Here is a 24,093-nt window from a genome sequence, read left to right as displayed (position 1 = left end):
CTCTGCAAAACCTTCCAAATCCATTGGAATGACAAGTGAACCAATGTCACTGTCATCTCCAATGCCAACATCCCCAGTATTGAAGTCCAAATTACAGTCAGTCTGCTCTGTTGGAAAGGCTGCATTTGCATGCCAAACACCAGCTGCCTGAGAGAGATTATTAGAAACACTGTCAGAGAAAGTGATTACCGGTTAGACAAATAAAAGATTCAAGGATGTTCTCAAAACCAATATCCCCACTCTCCCCCAAGAAATCCCTGGCCCAGGACTGCTCAGATCTGAGGAGTATTCAGAACGGCATTACAAACCTCGTCTGTGCAATGGGAGCACACAGAAGTTCGGCATAAACAGCAGGTGTATACAATCTTACAAACTACTCATCTGTCAGGTGCCTCCTACCCTATGGAGTGATCTGTGGTTCCCACATTGACCTCAGTCACCTCAGACCCACAGAACTAGAGTGGAAGCAAATCACCCTCAATTCCAAGACGACTATTGTGTTTCTATGCAATTACATTTACACTGGAGATAAAATTGTGCAAATATCAGATAAACCCATTAGATTGTATTCTGGAAGAGCATTACTTTGAGCATATCAGTTTGATGTTTTAAAAATCATTTTGCTTAATTCTTTAATAACAAAACAACCTGTGAAATTATTAAGACCAAGTGGAATGGATCTATACTGAATAACAAGGTAATTTCACAAAAAAAAATTTAAATGGTATGTGCCACAAGAATGTTTCCACTAAATGAGAGGTTGTAGATGAAGGGGTCAAGTCTAGAAACAGGGTAAGGGAGGACAGTCACTCAGAATAATTTCTTCGGAGGGATTTCCATTATTGGAATGCTGAGGGACACAAGTACTACAAGGAAACAAGGATTAATGTGATCAGGCTAGGAGGTGTGATGCCAAATTTCAGATCAACCATTCTGACTGAAAGACAGAGCAAATCTGAGGGACCAGGTGAGTTATTCCTGCTATTCCTCATGTTATTGCACAAAACTAATTAGCTCACTAACCAATTGTGCTGTATTACAACAACTTGGCTAGATAAAGAACTCATTGACAAAGATTTTTTGACCTTCAGCTGATTCTGCCAAGTCACATTTCAAAGTGAGCTATTTTACCCATGTTTTCAGACGCGGCCACCTCTTCAAATAGAAAAGGTATGCATAGCCAGCAACTGCTGTGTTTACCCAGGACTCATTTCATCCACTCAAGAGCTAACGAAAAAGCAAGACCTTTCAAGATTTAAACTCAAGATTTACTGAACAAATTCAATGCTAAATTAACACAACAACATGTCAGATTTTGCCTCAAATAATTATGCAGGGAGTAGCTAATTTTGCTATCATGACTTCCAGCATCTCACTGCTGCATGGTAGAGATTTTAATTATGGACAGTCTAATCCATTAAATAATCAACATTTAAAGTATGCTATTATGATAAAAAGCACTTCAAAGGCACACAATTAAATTGAACATCCACAACACTCAATACCAGGCCCTTCAGAAGCAGCAGTATCTCAATCATCCCACACTCCATAAACTAAGCTGGCTAAAAGTCTGCTGCCTATCTGATAACAGCAAATCATTTTCACCCATCACCTTTTCGCTCACTGACCAAAACAGATTCCTAGTCTGGTAAACAGCTCAAACCTCCCAGAGCTTAAACCTTCCAACAAAGCAACACAAGTGCAAGTATGGCTGATTGTGCATCCTCAATTTTAAAATCATTCCCCCCCCCCCCCCACCCCATAAACAATTCCTTCAGTTGCCTTGGCTCCAAGCTCTAAAATGTGCAAACCCACCTCTAAACACCTCCACATTTTCTCCTTTACAAATCCTCAAAACCTAACTGATGAAGCAATTGATTATCTTCCCCAATACCACCTTGTGTAGCTTTGTCAAACTGGTAATGCTCCTGTGAAGTGCCATGTGATGCAATGCTACATTAAGGTGACATTTAAATGCAGCTATTGCTATCTTTACAAAATATATCTACAGTGACAAAAACTTAAGATCCAATCCCAGAACAGAATTACATGAAGTGTCTTGAGATAGGCACATCTCGTGGAATCTGCTTGACAAATCTTCAGCTTATCCATTTCCTTGCCTTTTCACTTCTAACTGCATGCTATCCAAAACAATGGTTCTAGAAGTGAAAGTTAGAAACACACTATTGACTATATCCCTCAAGTCCAAAATGAAACATCCTTTCAGTACACATTATATATCAATACTACTGCTACCACTAATCTCATGGGCTTCAATTTTCCTCACTGTCCAACTAGTTTGTTCCTAATCAAATTCTATATACACAACTGAAATGCTTTCATCCTACTACCTCCCAAAAAGTTAGCCAAGTACTACTTAACCTCAACAAATCTACGGCATGAAAAACACTGATGCTGGAGGAACTCAGCAGGCCAGGCAGCATCCATGGATAAAAGCAGGTAGTCAATGTTTCAGGTCAGGAACCAAAATCTATACCATCTTTCGTTCATTACCCTGTCATTGTTGAAGTGGCTGTTAATGTTTTGACTGACTCCATACCCAAAAAGGTAGTCCACTATCAAAACGTTGCTATGACTGGCCTGCATTTGCCAGGTTTATTGGCCGAGAGATCAATAACTAAGGTGTGGGGGTTATAGGAGATCTGCGACACAAAGAGAAGTGTGTCTAGAAATCATTCTTCTGGCAGGTAGGGATATCTTGGGGCAAATGGCCCTTTCCCTGTGTTACAAGTTTTTATGATTCTACTCTTTTCATGTAGCAGTAAGCGTAATGCTATTACAGTGCCAGCGACCCAGGTTCAATTCCGGCCACTGTCTGTAAGGAGTTTGTACGTTCTCCCTTTGTCTGCATGGGTTTCCTCCCACATTCCAAAGACACACCGGTTAGGAAGTTGTGGGCATGCTATGTTGGCGCCAGAAGCGTGGCAACACTTGCGGGCTACCCCCAGAACATTACGCAAAAGATGCATTTTGCTGTGTGTTTCGATATACATGACTAATAAAGGTATCTTACATTTTGAACGAAAAGTATCATGTGTAATTCAGAACTCACACTACTCCTATATCTGTAGAGGGTTAGAAGATTGCTGTCAGCAATGACACAACTTTGGCCTACACTTCTGTGGCTGATTTGGATAGGGTGACTTATCCATTTAGAACATCACTAGCATTTCTAACCCGTCTTCAATCCCACCCAGGTTTACACCAATACAAAATAGTCAAATAATACTCAAAGCAAAAACTGTGGATACCATAAATTCCCAAAACAGAAAATGCTGGAAGTACTCAGCAGATCAGGCAGCATCTATAGAGAGAGTTAATGCTTCAGTTTACCTGCACTTAACTCGTCCATCTACTCTGTTTAATTAATTCAATGCAAGGTCATTAACCCAGAACATTAACACCATTTCTTTCTTGACAGAGGCTATTTAACCTGTTCAGTAATTATAGAACTTTCTACTTTTTTTATATATATATATAAGTCAAATAGTCATCCAACCTACTTCCACTGCATTTGCTACTGGGGATCCAAATAACCTTACCACATTAGCCATTCTATTCTCATGCTGGCTTTTTGCCCCATTTCCTTATTTACTCCTCTTCTGTACTTTTCATATTCAGCCTATTTCTACAAGTACTACCTGGTTTGCATTTTCTCATTTTCAAATTTCTTTGCCATTCAGCATTGGTTGACCTTCCTTTTCTCAACACATCTCACCCATAAGAAAACCAGAAAATAGGAGTAGGCCACCTGGCCCCTCAAGCCTGCCTTGCCATTGAATATTATCATTGACTTGCCATACACCTTAATTCCTCTTTTGTACCAGATTCCCATAGCCCTAAATTCCTTGACCTTTCTAAAATTCATGTACTTTCTTTATTAATGATGCAGTTCCTACAGCACTCTGGGATAGAGAATTCCAGAAATTCATTACCGTCTGCAAGAAATTCCTATGCACTTCTGCAATTTCAGCCTTTAGTTCCCTTCATGCGCCCAAACAAATCAGTTGGGGCAAGTCAGGAAGAGAAGAATCTCAGATTTTACCAGCTTGAATCTAATTGCTTCTCTTAGTCTTCGGCATATCACCAGTGCACTGAGTGACGCTTAACTACAAAAGTTTGGTACAGCCACAAGGCACAGTCTAGGAATGTCAAGGTTCAGCCCATTTTCTATTTGGCCCACTTCATGCCCAAGAACCATACAACCTAATTATGCAGGAAACAGTGATCAAGAAAATTCTCACCAACGTGCTCTCAAATTCCTCTCCTTCTCTGTCTGCAAATAATCACTTTCCATTTATTTTGGGGTACTTAAGAGTCCTCCATTATCATCAGAGGTAGTACAGTAATCATGGCTGACATTAACCTACAGATAAGCAAAACAAACATGTAATAGTGAGGAAACAGAATTCACGGAATGAAAGAGACACTCGTTCTTGCATCTTTCAGTAATTTAAAAACAGATCGTCAGGGGTATAGGTACCTCAGAAGGGAATTCAGGCAGAAGAGAAAAAGGGAAGGGGAAGTTAGAAAAATTGCAAGTGAAATAGCTGGGTGGGGAAAAACAAAATTAGGCAGCAAAGATGGTTAAATGTTAAAAATTACAAAACTAAAGGCACTCTATTTGAATTCCTGCAGCATTCACAAAGTTAACAAAATTAGTATACAAGTAGAAATTGCCATTACAGCTACAGGATGACCACAGCTGGAAACTAAATATCCCAGGGCATTCAATGTATAGGAAAAACAGGCAACAAAGAAAAGGTGGAGGCGTATCACTATTAATGGAGGAGATTAAGGCAGTGGTGACCTTGACGGGACTGATCATGAAACAGAATTAGGATCAATTCAGGTCAAGTTTCGAAATAGCCAAAGTCTGAACACTATGCTGGAGTGATTTCTAGACCTCCAAATAGTAGCTGTAATATTGGGTGTGGCATAAATCAAGACATAATGTACATGCAGCAGGGGTGATAAAGAAATCATGAGACTTTAACCTGCATATTGACTGACAAATCCGTTGTTGTAGCAAGGAAGCTGAATTCATGGAACAAAAACAGATGCTTTTCTAGATCAGGATGTTGAGGAACTAGTTAGGGAAAAACCTATTTTGGATTTTGTTTGCACAAGGAATTGTTCATTGATGAGCTTTTAAGAAGAAACAATGTGAATGAAGTTTAAAGTTTGAAAGTGATGTGAACTAGGATCTTTAAACTGAAACAAAAAACTATGAAGTCAAAGACTTGATTGTGATCAATTGGGAAAACGCATTTAAGGACAATTTAGTGGATAGGCTATGGTTAGCACTCAAAAACAATATTTCAAGAACAATATAAAGGAATATTTTTCTTTTGCAACTTATGTATTAAGGTGCAAAGATCCTCAAGGAAAAGTGATTCATCTGTGGCTGACTGGAGGAAGGTAGTACCAAAGAAAGAGGCTGAAAGTTGCTAGAAAGCTGATGAGCTTGAAAAGTTGAAACCCAATGACCTGATACTCTACATACTAGAGTTTGGGGGAGGCAACAATAAAATCGTGGTTTCTTTGGATGTCATCTTCCAGGGTCTGTAGATTCTGGGTTTGTTGCTGTCGATTGGAAGGTAGCAAAGGGAGAGAGAAAACAGGAAATCACTGACTTGTCTGATCAACACCAGTGGTACAGAAAATGTTGAAAACTCTGAAGATGTAGTCCAGCGCCTTAAGAAGAATAATAGGACTGAGCAGAATCAACATGAATGTATGAAAGGTAAATTAGACCAATCTTTTGGAATTAAGGATACAACTAGTAGAATAGATAAGGGGAAACTGTTCATGTGATGTATCTACATTTTCAGGTGGTTTGTGATAAAAGTCACACACAGGTGTCATTGATTACAGGAATAAAGTCATCTTACTGCAATTGTATTCCACAGAAGAGTAGTTTGTGCAGTTTTGTCCTTCTTACCCAAGAAAGGAAGGATGTACTTGCTATAGAGGAAATAGAATCAAGATTCACTGTACGTGGCAGGCTTCTCTAGAGTTCAGAGAAATGAAAGAACATCTCAAAACTTAGGAAATTATTAAAGAACTCAACAGCCAGATGCAGGGAGGATGTTTCTGCTGACTGAGATGTCCAAGTCCAGGACACAGCACTTGATATTAAGGGGTAGGCTATCAGGACTAGAATGAGGAGCAATTTCTTCATGCAGAAGGAGCAGAATTTTTGGAAGACCATTCCAGAGGGCTGTGGAGGCTCAGTCATTGAGCTCGTTCTGATTTTGATATATGTCTGGATATTAAAGTAATCAAGGGATATTGTTATCTCCATATCTCCATTATTGTTTACCCTTGTACTAACTCAATGCACCATTGTAATGAAATTATCTGTATGGTTGGCATGCAAAACAAAGTTTTTCCATTGTACCTCAGTGCACGTGACAATAAAAAACAAATTTACCAGTAGTGGTGGTGACATTTTTTCTAAAAATGGATACTGGTAATCTAAAATTTAAAAGAAAAACAGAAAATGCTGGAAATAAGAATCAAGAAAGGTCTTTGACCCAAAACATTAGATTTCTTTCTCTTCTCACAGATGCCAGCTGACCTGCTGAATATTTCCAGCATTGTCTAGCTTTATTTTAGATGTGGGGGTGGTGCTAGAAAATGGCACTGAGGTACAAGAACAATCATTTTCGATGAATAGCATGGCAGGCTTGAGGGCCAGGTGGCCCACATCTGCTCCCATTTCTTGTACTTAAACCTGCTAATTTGCATATTTAACTGTTTTAACTAATCCAAATAGCAGATCACATTCCCATCATTTGTCAAACCCAATCAAAGTAGACTCTGTTTATGATCCCTGATACTACAGTGTTAGAAAGCAGATCGTGTATTTTCCTCATCCAGTGCTGCTACCCAGCCTTCATTATCTCCTATTCCATCTCCCAAATACCAGGTTCCAGTAGTCTTATGAAAAAGTCAAATTGATAATAACTTTAATTCCTCAACATGGATGAAAACTTAAAGTTGCCTGATCAGACAGTGCCTGCTACAGTGTTTAAAAACTTCCTCTGCTACACACAAAACCAACACCCCCACCCCCCTCCCCACCAAAACTATTAGCAAATATTAAATTGTAAACCTGGCATATGTTTCCTTATTCAAATGCACAAATTCCATAGGACTATAATCAATATCCTCTCAATTCTGTAGTGGGAGGATTTGGTGGTCACATTGCAAGGATGGGATTCAGCTTTTAATGAAAAGTCCATTGAGATTTCCCGAAAACTTTATTTACACATTATTCCAAACCCGTCAGAATGTGATCGCTTGCACACAAAATATAATCTTGATATCAGAAAGCTACTAGTGTAATCCTCAAACATTGATCAAAGAGAAAATGTGGATAGGTAAACAGAAGTCAATATCTCTTGCTCCACTAAGTGCAAAACAAAATTAAGGCTGTATTAAATTTGTAGCCCCATTTGATTAGAATCAGATCACCTTTAAAGATCATCATCCATCTCAAGTTCAAACTGTGCCCAAAAACGAGGCGCAGCTAAGACAGATATTACAAATAGCAGGTTTTTAAAAAAAAAATTATCTGTATGAATACTTCCGGCTGCTTCCCTCAAATCTGACCACATATTGTGTTATACAGGACAATAGTGATAGCATCTATGATCAAAGACATATTCACAAGTGTTTATCACAGCAGTTGTATCTCAGCAAAAATGCAATCTGCTCTGAAAAGCCGGATGTTTGTACAACAATGTGTTATTTCACATTAAAAATGATCACCACACAATTAGGTTCTGCACTGATCATCTCTTGCAATTAAACAATGTACATCATCCAATATTATATCAATTCCCTCAAGTAAAAATGCCCTCCGGTTTTATTTGGTTGTTTAAAATGGGTTCTACCAAGATAGGATATAGATAATTCTCTTGCCCTATAAAGTCATTATCTTTTCATTTTACAAAGAGCAAGAGCGCGACAAGTAACTAAATCATGTAACAAAGCACATTTGGTACACAAAACATTTGTGTTCCTTTTACTAACTGGACTGAAATTTAACTTGGCCTCATGTCATAATTAAAATTGAAAACATTAAATCCACAGAATGCAAATCAACTCAGATGAAGAGACCTTGATCATAGCACAATACTCAAAAATTCTCTTCATTTGATAATCACAAAGGCTTCTTCCCAAAAAGATACCTTCCTTCAGGAAGAGTGAAAACTTCTTGGAATACAGGCCTACTTCTTCAATCCAACACTAATGTGGGATCAAAAGTAGAGTGGGAATTTAACACTGGGAGCTAGTTTCTACATGTCCATGGAGAGGCTGAAATTTAAGATCAACTGTGCAAGACAACATTACACATTTTACATGAGTCAAGAGAATGTAGGAAGATAAGTAACAGCAGAAGGAGTAGCCATTCAACCCCTTGTGTTTGGTCATTCAACGAGATCTAGGCCAACATTCTTCCTCAACACCATTTTCCACCCTATCCTGATATCCCTCAATTCCTCAGAAACCGAGCAATTTTTTTTTAAAATGCAGTTTATGACAGTCTCTACATCCCTGAAGAATTCCAAACATTCACCACCTTCTGAATGAAGAAATTTCTGCTCATTTCAGCCTTAAATAGACTACCCATTAGGTTGAGACTGTGACCCCCTCAGTCAAGACTTCTTAGCCAGGGGAAACATCCATTCCTTATGTACAATATATGCTTCAATATGGTCACCATTCATTCTTCTGAACTCTAAAGAATAGAGGCCTAACTTATTCAATTTCTCCTTATATTACAGACCTGCCATCATTAGGGACTAGTCTAGATGAATTTTCACTGCACTTTTATAGCTACTATATTAAGGTGTAGAGACCAATTCTGTACACAAAACTCAATGGCGTGGTCTCTCTCAAGGTCCCATTTAATAGTAGAAAGACATCCTCACACTTGTACTCAAGTCTTCTTGTAATTAAGCCCAACATCCCATTTGCCTTCCTAATTGCATGCTGTACTTGCATGTATTCAGCGATTTGTCAACAAGGAACCTGGGTCCCTCCAAACAAAAGTTTCCAATCTCTCAGCTTTTAAAAATTCAGAATTTCAATTCTTTCTATTGAAATGGATAACCTCTTTCTCTCTCCACCTTCCCCCCCCCCCCCCCCCCCACAAACATTGTATTCCATCTGCCATGTTGTTGCCACTTCACTGAACTTTTCTATATCCCTCAGTTTTCTGGTTCTTTAATTTCTCTGATAATATTTCTTTACCAATGATTTTTGTTTTTTGTTTTATATACATACACACTGGACCCTTAATTCTCCAAAGGTTTTGTCAAATTTCATGAATAGAAACACAAGTTATTTGTTTAATTTGTCTGCCATTTCCTTATCCACATTATAAATTTTCTCATTTAAAAACAGATTCTGGAAGCACTCAGTAGGTCAGGCAGAATCTGTGGAGAAACAATTAACATTTCAGGTCCGAGACCCTTCACCAGAACTGGTAGAGAAAACAATTTAGTTTTCGGCAAGTGCACGAACAGAAGAAAATACACTTGACAAAGTGAGATTAAATGAGTTGATATAACTAAGTAGAGTTTGGATAAAGACAAACAAACATAATCTGAGCCTAGCTGCTACAATAACTGATTAGGTCTCACCCTATAAGAGGCACTTCCTTTCATCTACCCATCCCTCTCCCATCTTATACTACTGAAAACTTCAGTTCATCCACTTCAAGGAAGCATGCATTTAGATACTGCCTTCAATTTTGGCCTTATGATTTTCCTGTACTCCATCTCGATCTGCTGCTTCTTCCACTGCCCATTTTATTGTTTGCTACATTTTTAGCCTCCATTTCCAGCTGTTCCTCTCTCCCCTGCCCCTCCTCTCAGTTTCCTGTCACAAAGCTAAAAGCATTTAAACCCACACCTCCACCCGCAAACCCCCCCCCCCCCCCCCATCCCACCAACAAAATGCATTAGCAAATGCCCAAGAGGATACTGGTCCCAATGCTGTTGAGGTGTAATCCAGGCGACTTGGCCTGGTCCAAATTATCCCGAAGTCTCAAATCTGAAGCCCTCTATCCTGCACCACCACTCCAACCCTGTATTCATTTGCTTTGTCCATATTTCTAAGAGGCAAGACAAGACAAATTATTCATTCTGAACTATTCAACTAAAATTGCAGCTGATACTAATTATAAGTACAATGCTTTCGTAACTTATCAGCCCACTAGTTCTCAAGTCTGTTAACTTTCTTTATTTAATAGGAAATAAAACATTGCAAATTAGAGGGATTAAGAGAATAGTAAAGACAGCAGACTCAAGCCTGTCAACTAAGCCAAGTTGACTGAATGTTCCCATCTCACCCAAAAAGGGTGCAAATTTACCCTCAGTGGTAATAAGCAGGTTTACCCTCAATGGTAATAAGCAGTGATGACAATGGTAGCTGTATAGACAGTCAATCTGTTCAACAAAAGACCCATCCCTCTGGCCTGGGTATTTTGTTGCACTGCAGTAAGTTCATCATTGAAGAGGCGGCTAGTGTCCATCTCCTTCTAGCAAATGGAATGTGCAAAAATGCATTGTTCTTAATCAGCTCCAAAGAATGAATGGCAAGCTACCATTGCTGCTACCAATATCCCAGGCAGTCATTCTGGGCAGTAAACTCAACTACATCACCGATTTGGCTAGAGGATGCAGAAAATCCAACAGCCGCATCCAAACTTCCAATTGAAACTGCAGAAAGTGCCAAGCTGAACATCATCTTCAGCAACCCTGCAGGGGCAGCTCCATGGCAATATACCCAAATGAGACCAATCAAATCAGTCTAGTCCCAAACATTTAAATTTAAAGCAAATGCAACTTAAGGCAATGTTAAATGATATTTGGAAATGACACACTATTAAATTAAAAGTTAGAATTAATATTTTTACAGGGAAAGGATACTTGACCAGTTGACTACAGTCCTTGAAAAGAGAATTCATAAGATAAACATATCTGATGGATGTTCAAAGAAGGTGTTTGATAAAGTTGGTCTTCTCTTTCTTAGGTAGTTCCTCATGAGAAATGACTTGCTTCCACTCCAGTTCTGTGGGTTCTGGCCTCTTCATCTACCTCAGAGGTAAACCGTCACAGGTGGAATACATGCTTGGAAAGTGGATGGGTGATTTGAGAGGTCTCTGCTCCTTCCACCATTTTTCTCATGGATTCCATGCTCCCCAAGAGATTCATTGCCCTTCCCAATGCTTCTCCATTTTGAGCCATCACTGGTTCGTGAATTCAACCCCATGCCCCCACCCAAAAAAAAAATCAGATCAATGTGCATGCTGCAATTTTTCCAAGGAGGATATGAGGGTACACTTGAGATGTGTTCTCTGCCTTGCTGGTGATCTGTTGCCATGAGGGACCAGCATGCCAACTTCATGGGTCTGGTATCAGGTATGTAGACTACCAAACTGAGCAGGTCAAGTGTGTGATTAGTGCCTCAATACTGGGAAATTTGTCCTGGGAGAATGCAGATGTCGCTTTTCTTATCATTCCATTGCATTTGGTCAATTTTGCAGGGGGAACATTGGTATACTTCAGTTCTAAGGTATCTACTATAGTTAATCCATGTCTCCACAGCATACTGAAGGGCCAGGAACACTGCTACCCAAAAGACCATAAGATGAGTGTTGGCTTTGAAGTCTTGATCTACACATGCTCTTTTCCTCAGAGGGGTCAAAGATTGTGCTGGCAACCTGTCAAATTCACCATCACTTCCATCAATCTGCTTATGTTGAGAGATGACTTCCAAGGTAAGAAACGTTATTCATCTTTTCCAAAGTCTGGTGATGGACCTTTGTTGTTGGTGTGCTGTTATACAGTGGGAGATGGTTGCTTTGTATCCATACTTATAGGTATTTGGGACCAGGCCCATTCTCTTATACACTTCAGTGAACAAGTCAGACTTGGAGACTAGCCTCTAATTATGCACAGGCAAACATGTCATCTGTATACTGCAGGTCAATGACCAAGGATGGAGTGACCTTGCTTCTGGGTGGGAGCAACACAATTTAAACTTTCCCATACAACTGGTTTTGCTTCAGTGGGGAGCTCATTGGGTGTGAGATGCAATATCACAGCCAGAAACAGTGAGACATGGGTCAGAACAATGACTCAACTTTGCTTGGCCTTGATCTACATGGGGATTGGATCAATGGTGATCTTGTTTAGAATAGCAAAGTTAGAACAGAGATGCATCTCTGAGGGAAGTCAAATTTGAAATGAACTCACCACAGAGCATCTTGGTTGGAAAAGTTAAAAGCTTCTGTAAAGTCAAAGAGGTCATGTACATGGTTAATGCAACTTGATCATGAATGATCATGTCCATTGTAGCTCTTGAATCTGCAATGAAATTCCAGAAGCAGCTCTTCTACCCACTCGAAGGCAGGTTACGAAGACCCTTGTAATGGCATTCCTTGTAGTGAGCAGAGAGACCCTTCAGTGTTTACTACATTCAGATTTGTCTCACCTTTCTGAAGATATCCCAAATTGCAAGTTTCACCAGCATATCCTCCTCTTGACAGATGAAAGAGAAGAGGTTGCGAATTCATGCCAGATTTTTCTTTCCACTGAGTTTGAGAACTTAAGCAGATATCTTCTTCTCCAGAGTCGATCTTGTATTTTTTTTAATTAATATGGCCTTTCCAGTCTCATTGGGCTGGGTAGCCTTTGAGTGATCAAGGGTACTCAACTCAAGGATAGAATTTCAGTTGAAAAGTTTTTAAACCAAGAAGTGTCCCTTCAAGCAATTGTCAGAGTACAGGATAACACAAGGACCAATATGCATAATGCCTTCCAAAATAATCCCGAAGAAATTAACAATCGATTGCACAAATTGAAATCTACCTACTGTTGTGATGTAGAAAAGTCAGCAGCCAATTTTCCAGAACATAGTTCTATGGACACTAGAAGATAAAAGATCAGCTAATCTGTTTCCAGTGATATTAAGTGAGGGATAAACAAAGGCCAGGGTACCAGGACTAACCAAATTTGTGAGATTTACAACTAAGAACACAGTAGGGGGATAAATTTACCAAATCATCCAAAAATTAACACCTTTTTCAAACAGCACAGCCATCTCAGTACTCCAATGGTTTGTCAGCCTAGACTAAGGCCCACATTTTCCTGAGAATTTCTCTATCCTGTATGGAACTACCAAAATTTCCCAGGTTTGAATTACAGAGGTCAGTCCCTCACATAAACACCCAAGTCCTGAAGTTCCTGACAGACATTCACTGGATTCTTGCCAATAATTTTCAACACTGCAGCAAGAAACTCTTGAAAATTCATGAGCATTTCAATTAGAATGTGCCAAATTAACACACGCTAAATTAGGCTAGGCACAGGAACATCTCCTATTAATTTCTATGGAAAGGAAGAATGGGGAAAATAAAGTACAAAGTAATTCACCCATTTAAAAAATATTTAATCCTTAATTATCCTTCATGTTTTAAACAACTAAACCATCAGAAATGCCCAATTTTGACAATAATGACAGGTGGCTGAACCAGAGTGCAAAGATTAGCAAGCCATCAATTATTGTTTGCACCATTTCTGGTATAGAACCATAGAACAATACAGCACAATACAGGCCCTTCGGCCCACCATGTTGTGCCGACCTTTAAACCACACTTAAGACTATCTAACCCCTTCCTCCCACATATCCCTCTATTTTAAATTCCTCCATATGCTTATCTAACAATCTCTTGAACTTGACCAAGGTATCAGCCTCCACCACCACCCCAGGCAGCGCATTCCATGCACCAACCACTCTCTGGGTGAAAAACCTCCCTCTGACATCTCCCTTGAACTTCCCACCCATTACCTTAAAGCCATGCCCTCTTGTATTGAGCATTGGTGCCCTGAGAAAGAGGCACTGGCTGTCCACTCCATCTATTCCTTTTAATATTTTGTATAACTCTATCATGTCTCCCCTCATCCTCCTCTCCAACGAGTAGAGCCCTAAACTCCCTTAGTCTCTCCTCATAATCCATACTCTCTAATCAAGGGTACATTGTCAGGGTACATTGTCAGAAGGGCCTGTCTTGTGCATTATCTTGATGAGGGTTCTACAAGGAATAAACTCAAGGCAAGCCAAGATTTAGCAATAAATGCAGGCAGCTACTGCTGGTCAGAAAATTCTGGATCCTCTAACTCTTTGGAATGCATTTTAAACTAACAACCTTCTGATTAGTAAGTGTTTTCAACCAAGACAGAAAGCAGAGAACAGTGCAGTAGCAGTTATTTTTCAGACGAAAGGGGAGTATGAATAAGTTTTTCCAGGGTCAGTGCTCTTTCTGACAAATATTGATGAACAGAACTTTAAGGTACAGGATATGATTTTAAAGCTGACATGTTACCTACTGAGCGATGGAGCAAATAATGAAAGTAATAACATATCAGAGAACATGGAATGAATGATCGAGAAAGCAGACATGCTGCGAATGAAATTTAAGACAGAAGGTTGAAATGTAACTTTCAATGAAGGAATTATCGCAATACAAACTAAATTACACCATTTTTAAATGGGAGCAAGAACAGCAAGTACCATAGGTATAGGTACACAAAGCTTTGACAACAGTCAGACAAGAAAGGCCGTTTCTAAAAAATTATGGAGTCCTTGGATAGAGGCATATAGTACTAAGGCCAGCAAGCTGTATTTTTATAAAATACCAGTTGTTTGATTTTAAGTACCACACCTTCAAAAATAAATATATTAGAAGATACCACAGGAGGAGGACTTATTATGTGGATTAACAGCCAGGATTGTCCTCTTTAGAGCAGACAAGGTTCAGATGACATTTGACAGAAGTGCTTACAATGACAAATAGCTTCACACTTAAGAGAGGAAACATTTCCAGTGACAGTTGATAACAGAAGCCATCTGGATAAGGACATGGATAGGAGAGGTTTAGAGGGCTATGGGCCAAACATGGGCAGATGGGACGAGCTCGCTGGACATCACAGTCAGCATGGACGAGTTGGGCCAAAGGGCCTGCTTCCAAACTATATGACTAAGTGACTGCTAAATGAACCGCAAGAGGCATTACAATTAAAAAAAACACAGCAATATTTATGCAGCCTGGAATGCAGTCTCTGAATAAGTGTTAGGAGTACCCACAAAGTAGCAGTTTAAAAACTAAAATGAGCAGGCTTGAAGAGCAAAAAAAAACTGCTATATAGGAAGAGCAGAAATGTGGAACAGTTGCATGGCTTTACAAAAGAACCCACAAAGTATGAATGGGCTGCTTCTCACCTGTATAATTCTATGGTTCTGTAATATGCATTTAGGTTCCAGGTTTCCTCATGAAAGAAAATCTAACCACATTCCTGTGCACCAATTAATTCTAGCTTACACCTGTAGGGGAAACAGCAAAACTTATGCTTGGAGGAAAAGAAATGTACAAATTCATTACACGTGTAAATTTTGTTTTTTAAAAAAGATAAAAATTGAGCCATCTCTCTTCGGCAATGTTTATTGAGTAAAAATCCAAAATGGATGAATGAGGGGTACCAGCACTTATTCTTCTTTTGGTTTTCTTTATAAATCTCAAAATCAATTACACCTGATTAATTACAAAGAAAAACAAAACTGAAGATGCCACAAACAGAAATAAAAACAGAAAATCTTGGAAATGATTCAACAGGTCAGACAGCATTTGGGGGGAGAGAGAAATTGACTTTAACATTTCAAGTCAAAGGCCCTTCATGATTAATTGAATTAAAACAAAACCAAACATGAGCTAAATGTAGGCAAGTATTTAAAGCACAATAAATACATCCCATGATTTAGGATGCAATTACAAAAGGAAACAATTACAAATAGAAGAGTAAAGTTAATTATAGCAAAATTTAGGAAGATTAGAAACCAGCAGGAGTACGTTGGGGGAGGGGGGCCCAAATTAGGCACAAAGGATTTAAGAGCACAAGTATTAACATTAAAAAAAAGCTGAAAAATAGTTTTCCATTAGTAAAGGAAGAGCTTTCCGATGATGTGAAGTACCAGCCTAAATGGCAAGTAAATTTTAAAAAAGCCTATTACTTTTTTTTGGTGGGAATAAAAAGTTGCAAGTGAATGCAAGAAAAGGAAAAGATTCTGAATGGTGTAAAGGAAAAAAGTGTACAAGCAAATTCAAAGTGTATCAAATGAAGTAAAGCAGAAAAACGCTTTAAATAAACGAATATGAATTTAGGCATTCTCTCAGGGAGAGGATTGTCAAATGGCAGAGGATAATCAAAAATGTCACAAATGTGGTAAAGCATTCTTCAAAACTATTTACTAAAGAGGATTCTGGACAGATGAATCCTCAGGTCAATGGGCAAAGTTTTGATGGATAAAGTTAAGTGGATGTGCACCATAACTGAACAGAATGCATTTCAGATCCGAGGAAACTGCAGAAGCTCTGGAAATTAAATTCAGGCCTTAGACTTTCATTATGTACCAAGGGACTGGAAAGAGGCCAGATCAGCACTCGTATTTAAAGACAAGAGTAAATGGGCGATTTTGGGTTCAGAAGCTTTGACTAAAGGAGTCAAAGGGATTGGTGCTGGAGGCACTGGTCCTCTCAATTCATGTCAATGATTTGGTTATCAGGATCAAAAATGATACATCTTTACTTTCTCATGATACCAGGCGGGTTGGCCATGTGGGCTGCGAGGAGGAGGTAGTCAGGTTGAATTAATAGGGGAGGATGAGGAAAGATGGAACAAACTAGAAAAAAAGAGCTCATCCATTTTAGTAGAGAAAGTAGAACTAGAGTATTTTTTTTTACAAACAGTGAGAAATTGCAAGGCATTGGTGATCAGAAAGAACCAAGTGTCCTTGTCTATGAACCAATAAAAGTACAGCATGCAAACAGGAAGGCAAATGGTGCCTTGGCCTTTATTGCAAAAGATTTGTGTAGAAGAGTGGTGACATCTTACTCCAATTATATGGGGCTGCAATAAGATTGCATCCATAATACTGGCATAGGTCTGGTCCTCAGCAAGGACATACTTGCAGAGGGGGAATGCAGTGAAAGTCCACTCATTTGATTTCTGGTATCGTAGGCAAATTATACAGGGACAGATTAGGCAGACTGAACCTATACATTTGAACTTAGAAGAATCAGCGATCTTAGCATTGAGACATAAAAAATTCTTATGGGACCTGACAAGGTAGATGAAGAGTTGATGTTTTCCTTGGTTGGGGCATCTGGAACCAAGAGTCTCAGAAATAGGCATCAACCATCAAGGACATGAGAAATTTCTTCACACAGAGAACTGAATCTTTGAAATTGTCTACTCAAGGTGGTTGTAGAAACTCAATTGCTGAGTATATGCAAAAAAGAGACCAACAGATTTGTAAGTATTAAGGCATCAAAGGTAGTACAGGATAGTCATGCTGAGGTAAAAGATCAGTCACAATCATACTGAATGGTGGAGTAGGCCCAAGGTGCCAAATGACTTCCCCTCCCTCTACTTATGTTAAGTCAATTATAGGCCAGTTAATGTAACAGCTGCAGAAGATAAAATTGAGAATCTTAAATTAAAGACGCAGTTACCAAACTTCTTTCTATGGAAAGAATAATTTATAGTCACCAGGAAGGATTTCGAAAGATGATTATACTTTACAAACCTCAGATTTATTTTGAGGAAACACATGTTAAATGAGGAAATTGCAATGAATATAGGCAATATGAACTTCGGAAAAGCCTTGGACAAAGTAACAGATTGTTATGTAAGATTATGGGTATGAACAGAAAAGACTGAAAATTAGATTCAAAGTTCCTCCAGAGGATAGAAAACAAGGAATAGAAATTAAAGGACATTTTCTACAACCCCACCCCCCCCCTCCTAAGTTTTAAATGGTAAGCAATGTTCTCTTTGTTCAGAGTCACTGTTGTTCATTTTGCATTTATTTGCACAGAGGCTTAGAAAAGGTATTAAAAATCTGATTGATAAAACATGTTAAATATTTAGAAGACCAATCAAAATGCAAAGGGATAAGAGAAAGGATAAAACTTACAGGAAGTAATTTAATGTCAGTTATTTGATGGACATTAGTATGAAAAAAAATTGAGAACAATGCCTGATTCTGTGAAACAGCAATGGGAGATGGGGATACAGTTTCAGACAAACAGCATCACCACACAGGTTGAAGCCATGAAAAATCTACGTTTATCTCAGTAAAATCCAGCAGGTAATTAAAAGCCTGTGTTGAGCTTCAGAAGTGGTCTTTGTACATTATAGGGTAATCACCTTAGGAAGATCATTGAAGTTTTAGAGCAGATTGCTGTGTTTTATTGGAATATTGCCGAGCATGAGAAAAATACAAAAACTGAGGGAGAAACAGTCAATATTTCAGTCTGCACCTGTTCGGATTGCAGACCGGAAACATTGATTGTTTCTCTTTCCACAGATGCTGCCCAACCTGCTGAGTTTCCAGCACTGTTATCATTTCATATTTCCAGTATCCAGTTATTTTTATTTTGTAAAACCTAGGGGGTCTGCTGAGATAATACAGATGCAGAAATAAATAGTTTAAAGTTTGCAAAAATATGGAAGAGAATACATGGAAGCTATCTGTTTCCAGTAGCAGCTGGCATAAAAATGAAAGACTGATAGAAGGATGGAGATCTGAGCAGGAGCAACAACGACAGAGTTGAGAAGTGGTGGAATTCACTTTCACGGTTGGTGGTTGCAACAGAAACTATGCAAATATTTATGGTTAAATTGGGGAGGTGGATGAAGGGGAAAAATAAATGAAATGATTCACAGAGGATGGGAAAATGCGATTTAGATTACTTGCTTACATATATGGGAAATGCCTGCAATTAGCTGGTTGAACAACCTAGTTTCCAGGCTGCGACTTCTGTGATTTTAATTTCTAAATTTGGCAGTAACGACATACAGATGCGAATGGCGATTTCACAGAAGCAAAAAATCTATTACTGTACACAAGAGAGCACATCCAAGGGCAGAGCGGAAAAGTGCCACGAGAAATATTAACACCAAACCCCGTTGAAACGAGGAGAAAAAGCAGAAAGTGTTAACTGAAGGGCTAGTTTTTGGAATAACGGCTATCGTTTTCTTACACCCCTAGGCGTTTTAGAAAGTGCTATAAATGCTGTTGTAATGTAGGAAACGTGGTACAGTCGTACTGAGAAAGTGGAGGTCTCGCATGATAGCGCATACTGTTTAACGGTGGAATTTACTGGTGCTAATAAAACAAACAGGCGTTCCTGGTTGCCTGCTCGCGAACTGGAGGCAATGAGAAAGGAACAGGCACACCACAAAACTTCAGACTTATCGACCGTTCCTCTCCCCCAGATAGAAGGAGAGAGCAAACAAACTTGAAATATTTTGTGATAAATCTATCGATCACCGGATTTGGGATAAATCTATCGATCACCGGATTTGGGAAACGTTTTGACAAGACCGGTTTTCCTTCGATTACATGCAAGCCCCCCAAACCACGTTTTCAATGCACTTAACAGGCAATGATCCAGCTCTTCCATCTAGAAGTGTGAGCTGCTAATTCATGTTCTCGAAGGGGAAATTGACTAAAAAAAACACAAATGAAGTTTCCGACATTAAAAAAAAATCAAACCATGTGGAGAGAACAAAAGGTTCGCGTTAAATGTGAAACAGTGGGGGAGTTGATTGAACTGCTCTGAACGCAGAGGACAACCTGGTGAGACGTGGTATTCACTGGTTCAGCAACAAGATAAGAATGGGGGAAAAAAGTTTTTTTTTGCTGCACTACTATTCATTGTTTGTAACTGTTTTTTTCTCTCTCTCCAAACGTTGGAGAATTCAGGCGTGGGTACGTCAAAGGACATAGCCGTTCAGTCACCCCGCAAGCAAAACCCTAACCCTCCGAGATCCTGCTCCACAATCATGAGTTCCAGCCGCCCCCTTCGGGGCCGCCGACCACATACCGGTCGTGGTGACCAGCTGCAGCGATTGTTCCCCACTTCCATTCAGTCACTGCTACTTTCTGCACAGCAAACATATAGACTCAAGCAAAAAAAAGGACTTGCCTGAAAACAGACTGCACTCCTGAAAACTTGGTGCCAAAGGCAATAAGATAATATCCACCGGAGCTTTTAAAAAAAATCCAATAACAAAGTGATTCCTTTTTCCTTTCTCCAATTAAACTCTCACCACCTCCAGCCTGCCGAAAGTCACAGTGCGCATGAGAGCTTTCACGACCGCGAGTTTTACTTGAGGAAGTTCCGCCTTTACCCGTTTTGATTGGGTTACATTGCCGTCTTCCTCTCCTCTTGTTGGTGAAGATTCCTGCCGATCAGAGGCTTATCTCTTGTCCGCTGGACTTCGGATTGCCACAAATGTAACAAAGTGCTGGCTACCATGGCTCAGTGTGTGACATCATCTGCCGGCTGAGTTTTTCTCGCTCGCTTTGCAGGGCATTGCGCCAGATCAAATGCACCATTGTTTATGATTATTTTCTCGTTGATTCTTGTTTTTTTGGGATCTTTGCAGGCTAGGCGAGGAAAGTTCTAACTTTGCAGTGACGTCATTGAGATAGTCATCCGCAATCGCGGAAGGCAAAAAGGAGAAAATACAGTCCGTGACATTGCCCACTAACATTGTTATGGAAAAGAGGAAAATCCTCATCTCTGTTCGTGCAGTGGACCGTGAAGAAGTTCCGTATAGGAGCAGCATTTGTACTGTTTTCTGATTGGGAGGGGGGGGGGAGGAGCCCTTTTCTTTGTTATGTACTTTGAAGAACATAATAATGTAATGTTTACGTTAAATATTTACTCGACTGGTAATTAATTTGCTTTGTTTTCCAAATTAATCTGCAACCATGTAATGTACTTTAGAAAAAGAGTTTCTGTCTTAATTTTTGCATTGTTCCAACACAACGACCGAAAAAAATTCGAAACCGTTGCTTTGGCATGAGCAGGATAATTGTGATGTTGACTCGAGAATGGGTCACTGCTACGGTCAAAGAACAGATGAAAAGACTGTATCTGGACCAATAAGCTCCTTACCGACTATCCTATACTGTAATTATTTCTGGAAAAAATATTTCTTTGTAATCAATAATCAACATATTTCCCATTTTAACCGATGTTTTCATGATTTTATTATTTTTCATTGAGATATTACGTTATCATCTGTTGATCTGGACTCTGAGGTCACTAATACAGCTGTCCAAACGCAAGCGAGGTTACACGTTTTATATTTTCTTGCGATTTATATCATTCGTATGTCAAATGAGGAATCAAATAATGAATTTTTAGTTTGGGTAACAACAAAGACAATACGCAACTCTAAGGGCAAAATGAAACAAAAAAACAACAAAGGCAAATGGATCTTGATGCGAAGATGTATCAATGGAGATTGCAAGAAGCACAAGCTGATTGTTTTTTTTCGATGCGATCATCTGCCGTCACGTTGTTTGATGAACGAATGAATGCAGCCGCTGGCAGTTTCTCGTCTGTTTCCTGTCCTGCCGCTCACACATGTGTGTGGCAATTTCCAACTTGCCTCCAGGGAATCCTTGCAAACGGCACTGCGGCTGCTCTCTTAATCAGAAGATGGGCACATTCGTTCAAATTCCCGGACGGCTGAGACGACGACTCACCAAGCCCATCGTCTAAAGCCATTTGGGTTCATTAATGTCTAATTCACTGGCAGAAAATTGCCGACGATACACTGCTGACTGTATGCAGCCTATTGCCATACTTTGGGTGTGTTCATTCTGGAAGGTGTGCTGTACGGTGTTATATGTATGAAAACAATGTTTCAAACTGCTGTTTGTACGCATCGTTAATGCAACCTGTCAACTCTTCGTCAATACAATTTTTATTTATGCTTTAAAAGTAGAAGATAACCTTTGCAGTTCAAGAAATAAACATAGAATATGAAAACAGAAAATGCTGAAAACACTCAGCAGATCAGGGGGCATTGGTGGACGTTAACTCTTGTTTCTTTTTTCACAGATGTCGCCTGACTTGCTGAGTGCCACCAGCATTTTCTGGTTACAGTTCAGATTTCCAGCATTTGAAAATCTTGCTTTTCATTACCTCCTGATTCTCTGAGTTTTTCCCAATTCTATCCTCAGCTCATCAAAAGGCAACTTTTCCATAATCTGTAGTCATGATCATTTTTGTCCTTATGCTCTTCTCAACCATTATTATATATCATAATATGTTGTGGTCTTTATTGCCCAAATAATACGTCCCTACTTGTTTTTTTTAAATCATCTGCTGAAGATCATTTTTCATTCTAAATCCAGCTGTGAATCCTCCTTGTTGGGTTTAACACACTGGGTTAGAGAAGAGTCCTTACACACAGTAGAAACTGAATTCCTTTTCATGTTTAACTATTCTATTAGGACAACTAATTCCAGAGTAATCAAAGCTTTTCATAATGCTCACTTTCCTTAATCATTTGTGCATTTCTTCCTGCACTTAGTTTCCACCATTAGACAGTCTGTAAAGTATCTTCAACTACAAAAGGATTTCATAGTGGACAGCATGCAGCCAACAAATTAATTCCAAAAACTCATTAGCTTCTCAATGATAACAATGATGTGAGCTGAATGTAATTAATGTAAATACATGAAGGTTTAAAATCAATAAGTCATACGATACTTGAATAAAATTGTGATTATGAATTAACACCCAGAGATTACAGTCGGAGATGAAGGAATACTGCTTGGCTGATTCTGCAGAAAATGACCCACAAAGGTGTAGTGATCAAGTATGCGATTAAAGTGTCTCTTATACCCAGAAGTTGTAATGTCAGGAAATTAGCTGAGCAGCCAATCACATTTTTAAAATTCTTGCAGATAGCAAATCACATTTTAATTAACTTTTTAAACATTGTGTAATGTCCCAAATAAAGATGTGCACATGATTAAGGTTGAGGCAAAAAAAAATCATAAAGACAATTTTCCCTTTTAAACTATCATAATTTGAAACATTTATATGAGAAAACTATTCATGGGTATTGGTTTCTTTAGAACCAAAGAATTTGCTAAACAGTAATTGAGGATATGCCATCAAAAATTAGATCAAACTTCATGGAACAAAGCACATCATTTTCAGAGTATTTTACAAACTCATAAATGACTTAAATTCTCATCAACTTAATTCATCTACCTTGATTCCATTAGAGAAAACCGCAAGTGTTCAACCGATAGAGGAGGGCTGAATTGTTCACAGCAACCTTGAGAACTCATGTTAAATTAGGCACAGTCCTAATGCATCATAACAGGAAATTTCATTTGTTCCTATTGGTCATGTTATTGCTATTGACTATCGGTGTTTGGTTGGATATCTGTGATTAAATGTTGAATAGCCTCTTCAGAAGAGACACAGGCAAATCAGAATGGGAGTAGGCCACTTACCAATCAAGTTTGTTCCACCATTCAATAAGAAGGTTAATAATCTGCATCTCAACTCTATTTACTGGCCATTGACTTGATGTCCTTACCTAATAAAAATAGAGCCATGCAAAATAATCCTGATTGTGGCAGCATTTTGGGGGGAAAGAAATGAAGATTTTTGCTGCTTCTCCTTGTTTAAAGACAAATCTGATTTCATTCCAAAATAACACAGTTCTAATTCTATGAAGATGTATTTTAGTTTCTAACGACAGAGGGAATTGTTTCTCTGTATGTAGCCCCTGAATTCAATCATTTTAAATGCTTGATTAGATTTCTTCTAGTCATCCACACATAAAAGGATACAACTGGCAAGTTTATGTAATATGTCCTCATAATTCACCCCTATGAGACATGGTATAATTCAGATGAAAGTGTGCCCCTCCTAAATATCCAGCTAAAATCTGAAAACATTTTCACAGTGGCATATTGTGATGGAGTCATACAGCTTGGAAACAGGCCCTTCAGCCCAACAAGTCTGTGCTGACCATCAACCACCCATTTGCAGTAGCCCTACATTAGTCCCATATATTTTATGTCGTATTACATATTGTATTTCCATTAACTCACACACTCAGTACTGAATCAATTTCAGGCTTACAAATGCAGCATGTCCAATAT

General features: G+C 39.0%; 1 protein-coding gene across 3 annotated transcripts in view; it reads right to left on the bottom strand.

Moving 5' to 3' along the window:
* Positions 1 to 20,350, bottom strand: part of nck1b (NCK adaptor protein 1b) — a 156,492-nt gene extending 136,142 nt beyond the window's left edge. For 2 of the 3 annotated variants that reach the window (XM_052017780.1, XM_052017782.1), the window contains exon 1: positions 20,093 to 20,350. The gene's annotated coding sequence lies outside the window, so the exon portion shown is untranslated. Of the gene's footprint in view, positions 1 to 4,265; positions 4,290 to 20,092 lie in introns of those variants that run through there. The other variant, XM_052017781.1, reaches the window with a different exon arrangement.
* Between the last annotated feature and the right edge of the window lie 3,743 nt (positions 20,351 to 24,093).

The sequence above is a fragment of the Pristis pectinata genome, chromosome 6 (genome assembly GCF_009764475.1).
Source record: "Pristis pectinata isolate sPriPec2 chromosome 6, sPriPec2.1.pri, whole genome shotgun sequence".
NCBI lineage: Eukaryota > Metazoa > Chordata > Chondrichthyes > Rhinopristiformes > Pristidae > Pristis > Pristis pectinata.
This window is presented reverse-complemented; position numbering and strand designations above follow the sequence as displayed.